The sequence below is a fragment of the Pseudophryne corroboree genome, chromosome 3 (genome assembly GCF_028390025.1).
Source record: "Pseudophryne corroboree isolate aPseCor3 chromosome 3, aPseCor3.hap2, whole genome shotgun sequence".
NCBI classification, from domain to species: Eukaryota; Metazoa; Chordata; class Amphibia; order Anura; family Myobatrachidae; genus Pseudophryne; species Pseudophryne corroboree.
This window is the reverse complement of record NC_086446.1, coordinates 482,703,183-482,720,487: the sequence shown is the minus strand read 5'-3', so window position 1 is coordinate 482,720,487 and position 17,305 is coordinate 482,703,183.

The following is a 17,305-nucleotide window of genomic DNA, read 5'->3' as shown; positions in this document are numbered from 1 at the left end:
CTTTACCTGAAGTACAGACTTTTGTGAAGGGAGTACTGCATATTCAGCCTCCTTTTGTACCTCCGGTGGCGTCTTGGGACCTTAACGTGGTGTTAAGTTTCCTTCACATTGGTTTGAACCACTTAAAACAGTGGAGTTGAAATATCTCACCTGGAAGGTGGTCATGTTGTTAGCCTTGGCTTCGGCTAGGCGAGTTTCGGAATTGGCGGCTTTATCACATAAAAGCCCCTATCTGGTTTTCCAGATGGATAGAGCTGAATTGCGGACCCTCCTCAATTCCTACCTAAGGTGGTCTCATCCTTTCATATGAACCAACCTATTGTCGTGCCTGTGGCTACACGTGACTTGGAGGATTCCGAGTCCCTGGATGTGGTCAGGGCTTTGAAAATTTACGTGGCCAGAACGGCTAGGATCAGAAAAACAGAAGCACTGTTTGTCCTGTATGCAGCCAACAAGGTTGGCGGCCCTGCTTCAAAGCAGACGATTGCTCGCTGGATCTGTAACACGATTCAGCAGGCGCATTCTACGGCAGGATTGCCTTTACCGAAATTGGTTAAGGCCCATTCCACTAGGAAGGTGGGCTCATCTTGGGCGGCTACCCGAGGGGTCTCGGCACTACAGCTGTGCCGAGCTGCTACTTGGTCGGGGTCAAACACCTTTGCAAAGTTCTATAAGTTTGATACCCTGGCTGAGGAGGACCTCCTGTTTGCTCAATCGGTGCTGCAGAGTCATCCTCACACTCCCGCCCGTTTGGGAGCTTTGGTATAATCCCCATGGTCCTTACGGAGTCCCCAGCATCCTCTAGGACGTTAGAGAAAATAAGATTTTAAACCTACCGGTAAATTTTTTTCTCGTAGTCCGTAGAGGATACTGGGCGCCTGTCCCAAGTGCGGACTACTTCTGCAAGACTTGTTTATAGTTTTCTCTAACGTCCTAAGTGGATGCTGGGGACTCCGTAAGGACCACGGGGATTAGCGGCTCCGCAGGAGACTGGGCACAACTATAAAGAAAGCTTTTAGACTACTGGTGTGCACTGGCTCCTCCCACTAAGACCCTCCTCCAGACCTCAGTTAGATTCTTGTGCCCGGCTGAGCTGGATGCACACTAGCGGCTCTCCTGAGCACCTAGAAAGAAAGTATATTTAGGTTTTTTATTTTCAGTGAGATCTGCTGGCAACAGACTCACTGCAGCGAGGGACTAAGGGGAGAAGAAGCGAACCTACCTAACAGGTGGTAGTTTGGGCTTCTTAGGCTACTGGACACCATTAGCTCCAGAGGGATCGACCGCAGGACCCGACCTTGGTGTTCGTTCCCGGAGCCGCGCCGCCGTCCCCCTTACAGAGCCAGAAGCACGAAGAAGGTCCGGAAAATCGGCGGCAGAAGACTTCGGTCTTCACCAAGGTAGCGCACAGCACTGCAGCTGTGCGCCATTGCTCCTCATGTACACCTCACACTTCGGTCACTGATGGGTGCAGGGCGCTGGGGGGGGCGCCCTGAGGGCAATAAATAACACCTTGGCTGGCAAAATATACATCATATATAGTCCCAGAGGCTATATAGATGTAAAATTACCCCTGCCAGTATCACAGAAAAAGCGGGAGAAAGTCAGCCAAAAAGGGGGCGGGGCTTCTCCCTCAGCACACTGGCGCCATTTTTCCCTCACAGTTCCGCTGGAAGGAAGCTCCCTGGCTCTCCCCTGCAGTCTGAGAATACTACAGAAGGGTAAAAAAGAGAGGGGGGGGGCACTAAATTTAGGCGCAGTATATATATATATATATATATATAAAAAAGCAGCTATAGGGGAAAACACTCATTGATAGTGGGATCCCAGTGTTATATAGCGCTCTGGTGTGTGCTGGCATACTCTCTCTCTGTCTCCCCAAAGGGCTTTGTGGGGTCCTGTCCTCTGTCAGAGCATTCCCTGTGTGTTTGCGGTGTGTCGGTACGGCTGTGTCGACATGTTTGATGAGGAGGCTTATGTGGAGGCGGAGCAGATGCCTGTAAATGTGATGTCACCCCCTGCGGGGTCGACACCTGAGTGGATGGTGCTGTGGAAGGAATTACGTGATAGTGTCGACTCCTTACATAAAAGGTTTGACGACATACCTAATGTGGGACAGCCGGCTTCTCAGCCTGTGCCTGCCCAGGCGTCTAAAAAACCATCAGGGGCTCTAAAACGCCCGCTACCTCAGATGGTTGACACAGATGTCGACACGGATACTGACTCCAGTGTCGACGACGAAGAGACTAATGTAACTTCCAGTAGGGCCACACGTTACATGATTGAGTCAATGAAAAATGTGTTGCACATTTCTGATGTTACCCCCGGTACCACAAAAAAGGGTATAATGTTTGGAGAGAAAAAACTACCAGTAGCTTTTCCTCCATCTGAAGAGTTAAATGAAGTGTGTGAAGAAGCGTGGGCTTCCCCTGATAAAAAGATGGTAATTTCTAAGAGGTTACTAATGGCGTACCCTTTCCCGCCAGAGGATAGGTCACGCTGGGAAACATCCCCTAGGGTGGATAAAGCGCTCACACGCTTGTCAAAGAAGGTGGCACTACCGTCTCCGGATACGGCCGCCCTGAAGGAATCTGCTGATAGAAAGCAGGAGGCTATCCTGAAATCTATATATACACACACAGGTGCGATACTGAGACCGCCTATAGCTTCAGCCTGGATGTGCAGCGCTGCTGCTGCGTGGTCAGATTCCCTGTCAGAAAATATAGATACCCTAGACAGGGACACTATTTTGCTAAACGTAGAGCATATAAAAGACGCACTTTTATACATGAGGGATGCACAGAGGGATATTTGCCGGCTGGCATCCAAAATTAGTGCAATGTCCATTTCTGCCAGGAGAGGGTTATGGACTCGGCAGTGGACAGGTGATGCAGATTCCAAACGACACATGGAAGTTCTGCCTTATAAGGGTAAGGAATTGTTCGGGGATGGTCTCTCGGACCTCGTTTCCACAGCAACAGCTGGGAAGTCTACATTTTTACCCCATGTTCCCTCACAACCAAAGAAAGCACCGTATTATCAGGTACAGTCCTTTCGGCCCAATAGGGGCAAGCGGGTTAAAGGCGCGTCCTTTCTGCCCAGAGGCAGAGGTAGAGGGAAAAAGCTGCAGCATACAGCCAGTTCCCAGGAGCAAAAGTCCTCCCCCGCTTCCTCTAAGTCCACAGCATGACGCTGGGGCTCCACAGGCGGAGCCAGGTACGGTGGGGGCCCGTCTCAAAAATTTCAGCAATCAGTGGGCTCGCTCACGGGTGGATCCCTGGATCCTTCAAATAGTATCTCAGGGGTACAAACTGGAATTCGAGACGTCTCCCCCCCGCCGTTTCCTCAAATCTGCCTTGCCAACCACTCCCTCAGGCAGGGAGGCAGTGTTACAGGCAATTCAAAAGCTGTATTCACAACAAGTGATAGTAAAGGTGCCCCTAGTTCAACAAGGAAGGGGTTACTATTCCACAATGTTTGTGGTACCGAAACCGGACGGTTCGGTGAGACCCATTTTAAATTTGAAATCCTTGAACACATATATAAAAAAATTCAAGTTCAAGATGGAATCGCTCAGGGCGGTTATTGCAAGCCTGGACGAGGGAGATTACATGGTATCGCTGGACATCAAGGATGCTTACCTACATGTCCCCATTTACCATCCTCACCAGGAGTACCTCAGGTTTGTGGTACAAGATTGTCATTACCAATTCCAGACGTTGCCGTTCGGTCTCTCCACGGCTCCGAGGGTCTTTACCAAGGTAATGGCGGAAATGATGATACTCCTTTGAAGGAAGGGAGTTTTAATTATCCCGTACTTGGACGATCTCCTGATAAAGGCGAGGTCCAGAGAGCAGTTGTTGGTAGGGGTAGCACTATCTCGGGAAGTGCTACAACAGCACGGCTGGATTCTAAACATTCCAAAGTCACAGCTGGTCCCTACGACACGCCTGCTGTTCCTAGGGATGGTTCTGGACACAGAACAGAGAAAAGTGTTTCTCCCGGAGGAGAAGGCCAAGGAGCTGTCATCTCTAGTCAGAGGCCTCCTAAAACCAAAACAGGTGTCGGTGCATCACTGCACGCGGATCCTGGGAAAAATGGTAGCTTCCTACGAAGCGATTCCATTCGGCAGGTTTCATGCAAGAACCTTTCAGTGGGACCTGTTGGACAAGTGGTCCGGATCGCATCTTCAGATGCATCGTCTGATAACCCTGTCTACAAGGACAAGGGTGTCTCTGCTGTGGTGGCTGCAGAGTGCTCATCTTCAAGAGGGCCGCAGATTCGGCATACAGGACTTGGTCCTGGTGACCACGGATGCCAGCCTTCGAGGCTGGGGAGCAGTCACACAGGGAAGAAACTTCCAAGGACTATGGTCAAGTCAGGAGACTTCCCTGCACATAAATATTCTGGAACTAAGGGCCATTTACAATGCCCTAAGTCAGGCAAAACCCCTGCTTCAAAACCAGCCGGTACTGATCCAGTCAGACAACATCACGGCGGTCGCCCATGTAAATCGACAGGGCGGCACGAGAAGCAGGACGGCGATGGCAGAAGCCACAAGGATTCTCCGATGGGCGGAAAATCACGTGTTAGCACTGTCAGCAGTGTTCATTCCGGGAGTGGACAACTGGGAAGCAGACTTCCTCAGCAGGCACGACCTCCACCCGGGAGAGTGGGGACTTCATCCAGAAGTCTTTCAAATGATTGTAAACCAGTGGGAAAAACCACAGGTGGACATGATGGCGTCCCGCCTAAACAAAAAGCTAGAAAAATATTGCGCCAGGTCAAGAGACCCGCAGGCGATAGCTGTGGACGCTCTGGTAACACCGTGGGTGTACCGATCGGTTTATGTGTTCCCTCCTCTTCCTCTCATACCAAAGGTACTGAGGATAATAAAGAGAAGAGGAGTAAGAACTATACTCATTGTTCCGGATTGGCCAAGAAGAGCGTGGTATCCGGAACTTCAAGAAATGATGTCAGAGGACCCATGGCCTCTACCGCTCAGACAGGACCTGCTGCAGCAGGGGCCCTGTCTGTTCCAAGACTTACCGCGGCTGCGTTTGACGGCATGGCGGTTGAACACCGGATCCTAAAGGAAAAGGGCATTCCGGAGGAAGTAATTCCTACGCTGATAAAAGCTAGGAAAGAAGTAACCGCGAACCATTATCACCGCATATGGCGAAAATATGTTGCGTGGTGTGAGGCCAGGAAGGCCCCAACGGAAGAATTTCAGCTGGGCCAGTTCCTGCACTTCCTACAGTCAGGGGTGACTATGGGCCTTAAATTGGGTTCCATTAAGGTCCAGATTTCGGCTCTATCGATTTTCTTCCAGAGAGAATTGGCTTCACTACCTGAAGTTCAGACTTTTGTTAAGGGAGTGCTGCATATTCAGCCCCCTTTTGTGCCTCCAGTGGCACCTTGGGATCTCAACGTGGTGTTGGATTTCCTAAAGTCACATTGGTTTGAGCCACTGAAAACCGTGGATTTGAAATATCTCACGTGGAAAGTGGTCATGTTGTTGGCCTTGGCTTCGGCCAGGCGTGTTTCAGAATTGGCGGCTTTGTCATGTAAAAGCCCTTATCTGATTTTCCATATGGATAGGGCAGAATTGAGGACTCGTCCCCAGTTTCTCCCCAAAGTGGTATCAGCTTTTCATTCTCCCCAAAGTGGTATCAGCTTTTCATCTGAACCAACCTATCGTGGTGCCTGCGGCTACAAATGACTTGGAGGCTTCCAAGTTGTTGGATGTAGTCAGGGCCCTAAAAATTTATGTTTCCAGGTCAGCTGGAGTCAGGAAGACTGACTCGCTCTTTATCCTGTATGCGCCCAACAAGTTGGGTGCACCTGCTTCTAAGCAGACTATTGCTCGCTGGATCTGTAGTACGATTCGGCTTGCACATTCTGCGGCTGGACTGCCGCATCCTAAATCAGTGAAAGCCCATTCCACGAGGAAAGTGGGCTCTTCTTGGGCGGCTGCCCGAGGGGTCTCGGCTCTTCAACTTTGCCGAGCTGCTACTTGGTCAGGGGCAAACACGTTTGCAAAATTCTACAAATTTGATACCCTGGCTGAGGAGGACCTTGAGTTCTCTCATTCGGTGCTGCAGAGTCATCCGCACTCTCCCGCCCGTTTGGGAGCTTTGGTATAATCCCCATGGTCCTTACGGAGTCCCCAGCATCCACTTAGGACGTTTCAGAAAAGAAGAATTTACTCACCGGTAATTCTATTTCTCATAGTCCGTAGTGGATGCTGGGCACCCATCCCAAGTGCGGATTGTCTGCAATACTTGTATATAGTTATTGCTTCACTAAAGGGTTATTGTTGAGCTATCTGTTGAGAGGCTCAGTTGTTATCATGCTGTTAACTGGGTATTGTATCACGAGTTATACGGTGTGATTGGTGTGGCTGGTATGAGTCTTACCCGGGATTCAAAATCCTTCCTAATTGTGTCAGCTCTTCCGGGCACAGTATCCTAACTGAGGTCTGGAGGAGGGTCTTAGTGGGAGGAGCCAGTGCACACCAGTAGTCTAAAAGCTTTCTTTATAGTTGTGCCCAGTCTCCTGCGGAGCCGCTAATCCCCGTGGTCCTAACGGAGTCCCCAGCATCCACTACGGACTATGAGAAATAGAATTACCGGTGAGTAAATTCTTATTATTGCTTACATAAGGGTTATGTTATAGTTTCATCGGTTTTGGACCGATGATATGTTGTTTTTTCATACTGTTAACTAGATAGTATATCACAAGTTATACGGTGTGATTGGTGTGGCTGGTGTGAATCTATCTGTCTCCTCTGGGCACAGTTTCTCTAATTGAGGTCTGGAGGAGGGGCATAGAGGGAGGAGCCAGTGCACACCCAGAGTCAAAGTCTTTCTTAAAGTGCCCATGTCTCCTGCGGAGCCCGTCTATCCCCATGGTCCTTACAGAGTCCCCAGCATCCTCTACGGACTATGAGAAAAAGATTTACCGGTAGGTTTAAAATCTTATTATTAGAATTATGCAAAGAAGATATTTCAAACATATTCTTTGTATTTATCATATACTTTATACAGTAAAAACTCTGGCACGAATGTTAGTATGACAGGAAAGGCTCTGCCTCACCTCACCGCACATCACTGGTGATGAGGGACATGATTTGCTTCTGTTTGTTCACATATTCTATGATTGACAGCCACCAAAACTGGTTTTGCCTATTACATTGACCATAATTAATTTTATTTGGTCCTGGATCACCAATCCAATGCACCCTTGCAAGTGCCTCAACACACAATTTGAGAACCACTGTCCTAGATACACACTGCACATCGATTTTGAAGTTTCTATGCAGGGGGAGGGTGTTAAATAAATTTTGGTGAACCAGACTCATTTTTCTTTCTTGAATTTGGTTTTATCCAATCTCCCTGTCTCTTCATGATTACCTAGATATGACTGATGATGTTGGCAATAGGGCTATGCGGGGGGCATATCATTCCCTACCTTCCTCTTTATGTAAAAGATTCTTCCAAATCTAGGTTGTAGGGTTGTTTGGGATTGATTTTGTCCACCGCACAATAACTGTGGAGGCAGTCAGATCCTTCACCGAAGGCAATGCTAGATGACTAATTACCTGCATGGATTTCTCATCAATGAGGACACCATTATTCATGACCAAATCTCCATCTCTATTAGGTAAAATGCAGGCTACAAATTTGCTAGCAGTGGTGGAGAGAGGGTGTTAAGCGCACCCTCACACTCCCGTCCAAACTTAAAAAAGGGACTGGGAGCATCCAAGGCACGTGTTTCAGAAATGGGGCTGATGGATCTCACATTTGAAAGTATAAACATTAATTAGTTCACCCACATTTCTATATATGCTATACTCATACTTGCCTACCTGACCCTCTCCATGAGGGAGAAAATGCTCTGTTCCTGGACTTTCCTGGTAATGTATGATTGCCATCACCTGTGGTGAAACACCTTTCTTATCAATTACCCGGCTCACCACAGGTGATGGCAATCATACATTACCAGGAAAGTCCAGGAACAGAGCATTTTCTCCCTCATGGAGAGGGGCAGGTAGGCAAGTATGGCTATACTGTTGCATAATTTTAAACCCATTACACAACATGCAGTTTCTCTGATTCATTGTACACAACATAGTAGACCATACCCTTAATGTTAAACAATGGGGGAAATTCCAAGTTGATCGCAGCAGGAATTCTGTTAGCAATTGGGCAAAACCATGTGCTCTGCAGGGGAGGCAGATATAACATGTGCAGAGAGAGTTAGATTTGGGTGTGGTGTGTTCAATCTGCAATCTAAATTGCAGTGTGAAAATAAAGCAGCCAGTATTTACCCTACACAGAAACAAAATAACCCACCCAAATCTAACTCTCTCTGCAAATGTTATATATGCCACCCCTGCAGTGCACATGGTTTTGCTCAACTGCTAAAAAATTTCCTGCTGCGATCAACTTGGAATTACCCCCAATGTTACTTTCTCTAACGTCCTAGTGGATGCTGGGGACTCCGTAAGGACCATGGGGAATAGACGGGCTCCACAGGAGACTGGGCACTCTAAGAAAGAATTAGGACTACTGGTGTGCACTGGCTCCTCCCTCTATGCCCCTCCTCCAGACCTCAGTTAGAATCTGTGCCCGGTCAGAGCTGGGTACTCTTTAGTGAGCTCTCCTTGCTAATAAGAAAGTATTTTAGTTAGGTTTTTTATTTTCAGAGAGCTTCTGCTGGCAACAGACTCTTTGCTACGTGGGACTGAGGGGAGAGTTTTTTATAAGTATCTCCCAATCTGTCCCCGGCAATAGGGACTAGAGAGATACTTTCTTTCAGGTGTTTCCAAGGATTCTGAAAAAGTACAAGGATGGATGGTCGTCTATTCTAAATGGACTGAGCTGGATGCCTAGTATTGTCCCACCTGGCATTTGATTTATCCATAAATAGGGTGAATTATTTTTTATTTTTGATCATTGAACCTTTCCACTTGTAAAAGGTCTCCTTCTAATTTTCATGGTGGTTGGAGAGCGCTATTATCTGTTTACACTGTTTTTCCTTTATATACTTCAACAAAACAAACAATTGCTATAACTGATAACAAAATTTTGAATGAATACAATAAAACTAGTAATATATTCATCGTAATAATTTGAATGCTTGAAAATGCATCCAAAATTTTTTGTTCTTTAGGAGGATGAAAGGACACAGGGAACAACTGTTTGGCATTGCACTAACTGTAGTGCTACTTAATTATTTACACAATATATGAATATATATTTATGATTATTTAGAAAATATGATGTATAAATGGCGATAATTGAAATCATGTCTTTAGTTTCACAGTGCCTTGCGTTAAATAAACTTGAAATTCCACAATAAAAAACCCCCCAAACATTTGTGGAAATAACAGACATCTGCAAAGTGTCTGGTATTATCACCGACGTAGATGGTGTGTTGAATCTAAGATGCAGCTACCATCTTACACAAGTTACGATCCTGTAATAGAAGCATCTACTGAATTTTTTATTTTTAAATGAATATTTTGACTTAAGAAAACCGGCTGCTTTAATTACTAGCCAGATCAAATTCTTTGAAATAACAGCACAGCTAGATATGAACAAGATTAAGGCATTTCGTTAATTCATGTTATTCGACATCATGTGTGGGTGACACTGTAACCTCTTCTGTGTTGTACGTTGTGTCAGTTACTACTCAGGCAGCGTGCAACCGTACCTGCTTTATATTTAGTGCCCATTGGAGATGTCTGATTATTCCACATTTTGTTATTTATTTCTTAACTACTTGGATAGTAGTTTATAGAATACTTCCTTCCACCTTATTTGAACCAGTGCTATACCAAATAATCTTATCCTGCGTCTTTTCACCTGTATCAAAAACTACAATATTTTTGATGGTCCTGTTCCCATAAAAAAATTTTTTTAATGCCTAGCAAAAAGATTTACTTTATTTTTGAAACAAACATTGGAACGTGTAATAGTGGTTCATGTAAACAGTTTCAGAGAAGATATATTATTGATTATGCATTAGCAATTGTGCACTAAGCAACAACAATAAATTTCAAAATAAAATTAAGGCATAGCATATTCAGTGTTGTTCAGAGACATTACAATATCTGCCCCTATGTTTTGGATTTTTTCAAGAACATCTATATTCTGGCATGTTTTTTTTTTTAGAAGATTCTATAAAATTTTCATTTATATTACTCAAAATCCATTTTTCTGCTTTCTATAAGGGCCTGTTGTGCAATGTTTTTCTGAAATTCACACATAAAAGCATCCAAATGTTTTTGCATATTAACTAGAGTGACAAGGAAGCCCTTAGGAAATTTCAAAGTTTCTATTTCCTGGTTTGTGTTAGAACAAAAATCTTGTGAACTCGGAGTATTAATGTTTGAATCTTTGGCAGAAATTTAATCACCATACAAAGTAATTGTTTCTTTAGTGGCAGGTGGAGTACTTTCGTCAAAATTTCCTAGACAAATTTATAGTCACTATATTCTTCTTGTTTTTCCACAAAAATATTGCCATTTTGCAATTGATATAGTGGTTGCAGTAGTTCTGATGTTTCTGGGGCTTCTTCAGATGTTAGCCCCTTGAATGATTTTTGCTGTTCTATTCATAATATATTTAAAAAAAAGGATCAAGTTATTCCATACATAAATTTATTTTCCTATCACAAAGTTATAATAGAACTTCCAACCTCGTAACAGCAAATGCTGATTGCTGGCAGCTTTGATATTCCAAACATTGAAGGAATCCAAATTGAATATGTTTAGAATTACTTTATGGAGGGTATCCTTCTAGCCTTTGTAAATTACTGCAGTTATTTCTCTCGCCGAGAGTTATCCAATTTTCCCTGATAAGCCGGCACAAACCGGGGCACAACGGAGTTTTTGTATTTTTACCTACCACATGCCGGCAAAATGAAAATCTCTGGTAACAGCCCAGTTTTTAGCTGATAAAGGGGAAGTTTCTACAGAAAACACACGGGTTTACGTGAACCAGTGTGTTTGGGAGACTATGGGTTTTTTTTTTTTGCAGGCAAATAGTTTTGTTAGCCTGTAAATAATAAACCAGTGAAACTTATGAAACTTGTCAAAAACTTCAGAATTTTGGATCCCATAGTTTTGCCTCATTTATTTGGATACCCTCTCTAAATACAAGTGTGGACTAAGTGCTGTTTATAGATGAAGGACCTAGGATTTACAAGCTGACTGGTATGACGTTAGACTCAAGCCAATATATCATTCAAAGGACATTATATAATGTACAGATTATCCAAAATACTACAAATGTTTAAAGTTTATGATTTCAATTTTAATCTATACAGATAAAAAGCAAATACCAATGACTCATCACAAATTCACCAGAACCATAAGGGCTAGGAATAGTGATGGGAAATCTAGTTCACTTTGGTGATTAGTTCATTATGATCTAGTTCACTGAAAAGATTAGTTCAGAAGTTTAGTTCATGTAGTTCTTTTAGTTCATCATTTCTCTCACTGACTCTGAGACTGAAAGGAGTGATTAGATTTAGAACTAGTCTAGACTATTACACATACAGTAGGTATTTCTAATTCTAGCTCATTGTAGGAGTTCTAATCTTTTTTAAATGATCAGATATGTTTAAAATGTCAGATTTTTTATTTTTAAGAAAAGCAATTACTTATATAGCAACCTTATAGTGACATTATCTCTGCAATATTAATCCCATTGTTGGTACTCATTTTTACTTCATAATATGCAAGTGAAAGACCCAAATCCAGAGTAATGTCATAAGTCACTTTTAGTTTTTTCTGCTTTTAAAATACAGTAATTAAAAGAAAAAAAAGTCCCTTTGCCCCAATGTAACATACCTTAGAGAGAGATAAAGTGGAGATGTTGCAAAGTAACCAATCAGCTTCTGTCATTTATCTTCAACAGTATATAAAGTGACAGAAGCTGATTGGTTGCTAGGGGCAACTGCTCTACTTTATGTCACTTGAAGGTTCATAGTACATATCCCCCTGTATATTGTGTGGAGTAATCATACCCTACAGGATAGCATGCAGCACTCAGCACTGTGTCTTTAGCTGATTGGGAGTGTAGCTTGTCACCTAGTATACTGGGGGAATGAATCATGGCTATATGCAGTTCAGTATCAGCTCCATACAATGCATATGCCTGAGCACAGCAGTGCCACACATGGTAGCTTAGAGGTACTGTACTGACTCGTATGGCTGTATGAGTCAGTGAGCTGATCAGTGATCTGTAATGAATCACTGAACTACTGAACTGCTTGCAAGGAGAATGACTCATGACTCGTCAGGACAATGCAGTTCAATCAGCTCCACAGAGTCCACTGACTCCATGAGCACAGCAGTGACCCCTGTGGCAGCTGATGTAAACTGACTCATGAATATTCAGTATTCACTCTCTCTCTAATACCCCTTTCACATCGCACAAATAACCCGGTATCGACACGGCATATTGCCGTGTCGACACGGGTCAGTGTGCGATGTGAAAGCACTTTCTGAGAATTAGCGGGTCGCCTGACCCGGTAATTCAACCCGGTATAAAAGAAGGATTATACCCGGGTTGAATACCGGGTCAGGTGCAGTGTGAATGGGAGCCGTGTCGATGCGACACGGTTCCCATTCACAGCATAGGGAGAGGCGGCGCAGGAGATGAGCTCATCTCCCAGCGCCGCCTCCACCCCTGCTGCTGCTGCGCCCCCCCCCCCCCGCTGCTATGGCAACCGACCCGGTATATTGCCGGGTCGGAAAGCCAGCAGAGGGGGGCAAATGCCGAATCCCACCCGGTAAGGACACGTTTCTTTTACCGGGTGGGATCCGGCATTAGCGACGTGAAAGCGGTATCATACACACACACACACACACACACACTGATTGGTTGCTATGGGCAACATCTACACTTCTATAGAACTACCAAAGTATATGTACCATCATATTTCTAATTATTTCAAGTTGAATTAAAAGAAAATATTATACCAGGTTGAAAAATAAAGTGTATTTATTTTAACAGCTGTAACATATTGTGTAACAAAGGTCCAAATTTCAGAAGCAATCTCTATACCTCAATAATATACTAGACTCGGACAAATATCAGTAATTCCTACTGTACCATTACTATTATGGTTTACTGATGCATCATATTGTATAAACTGGAAGAGTACAACAAAAACCTAACGGAAAAACTATATATATATATATATATATAACTCTCACATAGAGAAAAATGTCAACTTGAACAAAACTGTAACTACATTTTCAGATTATGGTTTAGAAACAGGATTTGTCCCACTTTCGATGTTGTGAGTCTGTTTCTTCTCTCTGTAAGTATATGCCCTGCTTTTGAAAATATTCTCTCACGGGGAACTGAAGAGGCCATAACACGGAATCGCCGCTTTGACAGTTGAAAAAGTCTTGGATAGATTTCTTTTCTCTCATTCCACCAAAGTAGTGGATCCTCAGTCCTCCTTAAGATGGATTGTTGCATGTATCTGTCCAGTTCTATAATTCCTGCAGCCACTGGATTCTGTACTGCAACAACTTTTCTGACTTCTGTATCAAAATCACCCCATAGGCATGAGCTGGATTGTGAGGTTTGAGTTTCTTCCACAGGTGCTATAGGTACTTCTTCTGTAATTCTCAATCCACACATAGGTGTGCGCAGGGGGGGGTGCCTGGTGCGCACAGGCACCCCCTAATGTCTGGCACCCTGATCTCACATGCCTGATGCAGCGATCGCTGAGCAGGCTGATTACTGTCTCCTCTGCGCTGCACCCTGTCAGGACCTCATTACCGACCGGATGCCTGGGTAAATCAAGGGTGCCGGCTTTCAAATTCCCAGCACCACCTCCATGTACAAAAACAGTGTGATGTAACGTTATTACGTCATGCTGCTGGCATGCCCACCCGTCACACCCACCACATACACACCTCCCTCTTTCTATGCTGTGCCAACGACAGCCACTGATGAGGAGCAGCATGCAGCCAGCGTTCCTCTTAGGAAGACAAATTCAATACTGGCAGGCAGTCGGCAGCAACATTGACACGTCACTCGTTTTTCCAGCAGCGGCAGTACTAGTCTGCGACTGTCATTGTCAGTGAGTGACTGACTTGTAAGTAAGCTGTTGCAGCTTGCAGGGGAAAGAGAGGGGGAGCCAGACCAGGCTGAGTAGGAGCAGTGTAATTGCAGTGAGTGCCATCAGGGGTGTTTGTTTGGTGCACACCGCAACATCTGACAATGTATCCGCTTTATTAGGATTGGTACAAAGGTGGATATTTTATATGCATTGACCATCAATAGATGGTGCTAGACACGCCCAAAAGCTAGACACACCCCTCCGACGGTGCACCCCCTAATAAAATGTGCTGCGCACGCCAGTGAATCCACACACTTTTCTCTTCAGATTTTCATATGCCATGTGAAATTTAGCCTAATCTGAAAATCAGTACCTTTTAAATCTTGGGTCCAAAAGTGTTGCCTGATTGTTAAGTTTGTTATCTTCCAGGTCTTTGAATCTTCGAGCAAGTTGCTCCTTCAATGTTGGCACCATAGATGTTATTTCTGTTGGCGTTGCTTGCTCATCCAACAATGACTCCATTTTCTTATTCATTATTTTTACAAAAAGAATCACTTTTGATCTGGGCACAGATTTTTCAGCACTAACTTCCAATGTGTCATCTTGAAAAATCTGTAGTACATCTATTGATTTTTCAGCAACTGTCCATTCATGGGATGTCAAGGTATTCAGGTGGTCATTCCGAGTTGTTTCGCTCACTGCTATTTTTAGCAGAATTGCTAATAGGCTAAAATCCGGCAGTTCTGCGTATGCACCGCAGGTCGCACGCGCTAAGCAATTTTACACAAAAGTACGCTATTTTACTCACTGGCGAACAAAGCTTTTCAGTCGCTCTGTTGATCGGAGAATGATTGACAGGAAGTGGGTGTTTCTGGGTGGTAACTAAGCGTTTTCTGGGAGTGTGCTAAAAAATGCAGGTGTGCCAGCAGAAGACGCAGGAGTGGCTGGAGAAACGGGGGAGTGGCTGGCCGGACGCTGGGCGTGTTTGTGACGTCAAACCAGGAACTAAACGGACTGAGGTGATTGCAATCTAGGAGTAGGTCTGGAGCTACTCAGAAGCTGCAAGGAAATACTTAATAGCAGAATTGCTAATCTTTCGTTAGCAATTCTGCTATGCTAAAATACACTCCCAGAGAGCGGCGGCTTTGCGTTTGCATTGCTGCTAAAAGTAGCTAGCGAGCGAACAACTTGGAATGATCACCTCAGTTCTGTGTGTAGCACAGCTAAGGTGGCAACTACTGCATCCTTTACCTTGACGATCCTGGATATCATGTCCAAAGTAGAGTTCCATCTAGTAGGGACATCTTGGGCCAGTTTCAGCTCTGGTAGTCCCATCTGTTTCTGAGTGTCATGCAATTTTGTAAGGCCATTGGAACTTTTTTTGAAAAATTCAACAATACCTTTAATCTTAGTTATAATGATATGAATGTCAGAAACCAAAATTCCAGCATGAACTACCAAGATCACACAATGCGCAAAACATGGTAGATGTCGCCATTTGCACAATCTGACAGCAGCTACAATGTTAGCTGCTTTGTCTGTGACAACAGCGACCACCTGATTTTCTAGACCCCATTCATGCACTGTGTCTTTTAACCATCTGCATAGATTTTCAGAAGTGTGTCTTTCCTGCACTTCAAGACATTCTAAGAGAACTGAACGTAGCTGACATTCTGAATTAATAAATTGCGCTGTGATTGCATTAAAACTTTGATTATTCAAAGAAGTCCATGAGTCTGTAGTTAAGCAAACTGCATCAGCTTCTTGCAAGGTCGAGCGCACTTCCTGTAAAGTGCCGTTGTAGAGACGCAATAGCAAACTGCTAGATACAGTTTTCCTCGTGGGAGGATTGTATGCTGGGCAAAGAGAATGGACAAACGTTTTAAACTCATCCTCCTCCACAATGCTAAATGGGTGGAAACCCTTGATAATACATTTTAGCAGTTACTCATCCAATTCTTTTGAGCGCTTAACAGACACTGGCCTATTGCTGCTGAAATAGCTACCTAAGGTTGCTTGTTGCTTGGTTTAGACAGTTTTTACAGTGGACGAAAAACCTGTAGCAAGTTCAGTTAAATTTACAGTTGCAATGGTACCTTGTGACGGTTCAGGTATATTGTCTTGAACGTCATCTTCACATCTTGTATGATGAGACGCTGTAGGTTTCGGTTGTTGTGGCTCCTAGTAGTGGATATCGTTGGATGTTTTGATTTCAAATGGCGTGACTACTCAAAGAACCGCAAGTTATACTTATGTCACTTGAGCAGTAGGAACACCTTGCTTATTTCTCATCTCCAGTAAGTTTGAAATGATTCCATATCTGGCTTCTCTTTCTCCTCAGTGAATTATCTGCACTCATCATGCACACTTATAGTTGCTTCAATCACTACTGGGTACAAATGACTGTCCAGTCTACAGTATTTGGTGATAGACAATATTGTATACCACTACAAAATCAGGAGGTGGGGGGGGGGGGATATAGTAGATTCTAAAAAGGGTAGGTGGAAAAGTTGCCCATAGCAACCAATCAGATTTTACTTATCATATACAGTCTATAATAAATGATAGGCAGGAGTGGATTGACTGCTATCAGCAACTGTTCCACTTTATTTTTATTGAAGGTTCATCAGACATATATACATATCCCCCTATGTCTTGTGTGGAGTAATCAGACCCTACAGGATAACATGCAGCACTCAGAACTGTGTCTTACAGGATAGCATGCAGCACTCAGAACTGTGTCTTACAGGATAGCATGCAGCACTCAGAACTGTGTCTTACAGGATAACATGCAGCACTCAGAACTGTGACTTTGGCTGATTGGGAGTGACAGTGTACCATGTGACCACCTGATATGCTCGGTGAATTAATGATGGCTGTATACAGTTCAGGATCAGCTCCATAGCATATGCCTGAGCACAGCAGTGCCACACATGGTAGCTTAGAGGTACTGTACTGACTCGTATGGCTGTATGAGTCATTGAGTCAGTGAGCAGATCAGTGATCTGTAATGAATCACTGAACTACTGAACTGCTTGCAAGGAGAATGACTCATGACTCGTCAGGACAATGCAGTTCAATCAGCTCCACAGAGTCCACTGACTCCATGAGCACAGCAGTGACCCCTGTGGCAGCTGAGGTAAACTGACTCATGAATATTCTGTATTCACTCTCTCTCTCATACACACACACACTGGTTGCTATGGGCAAC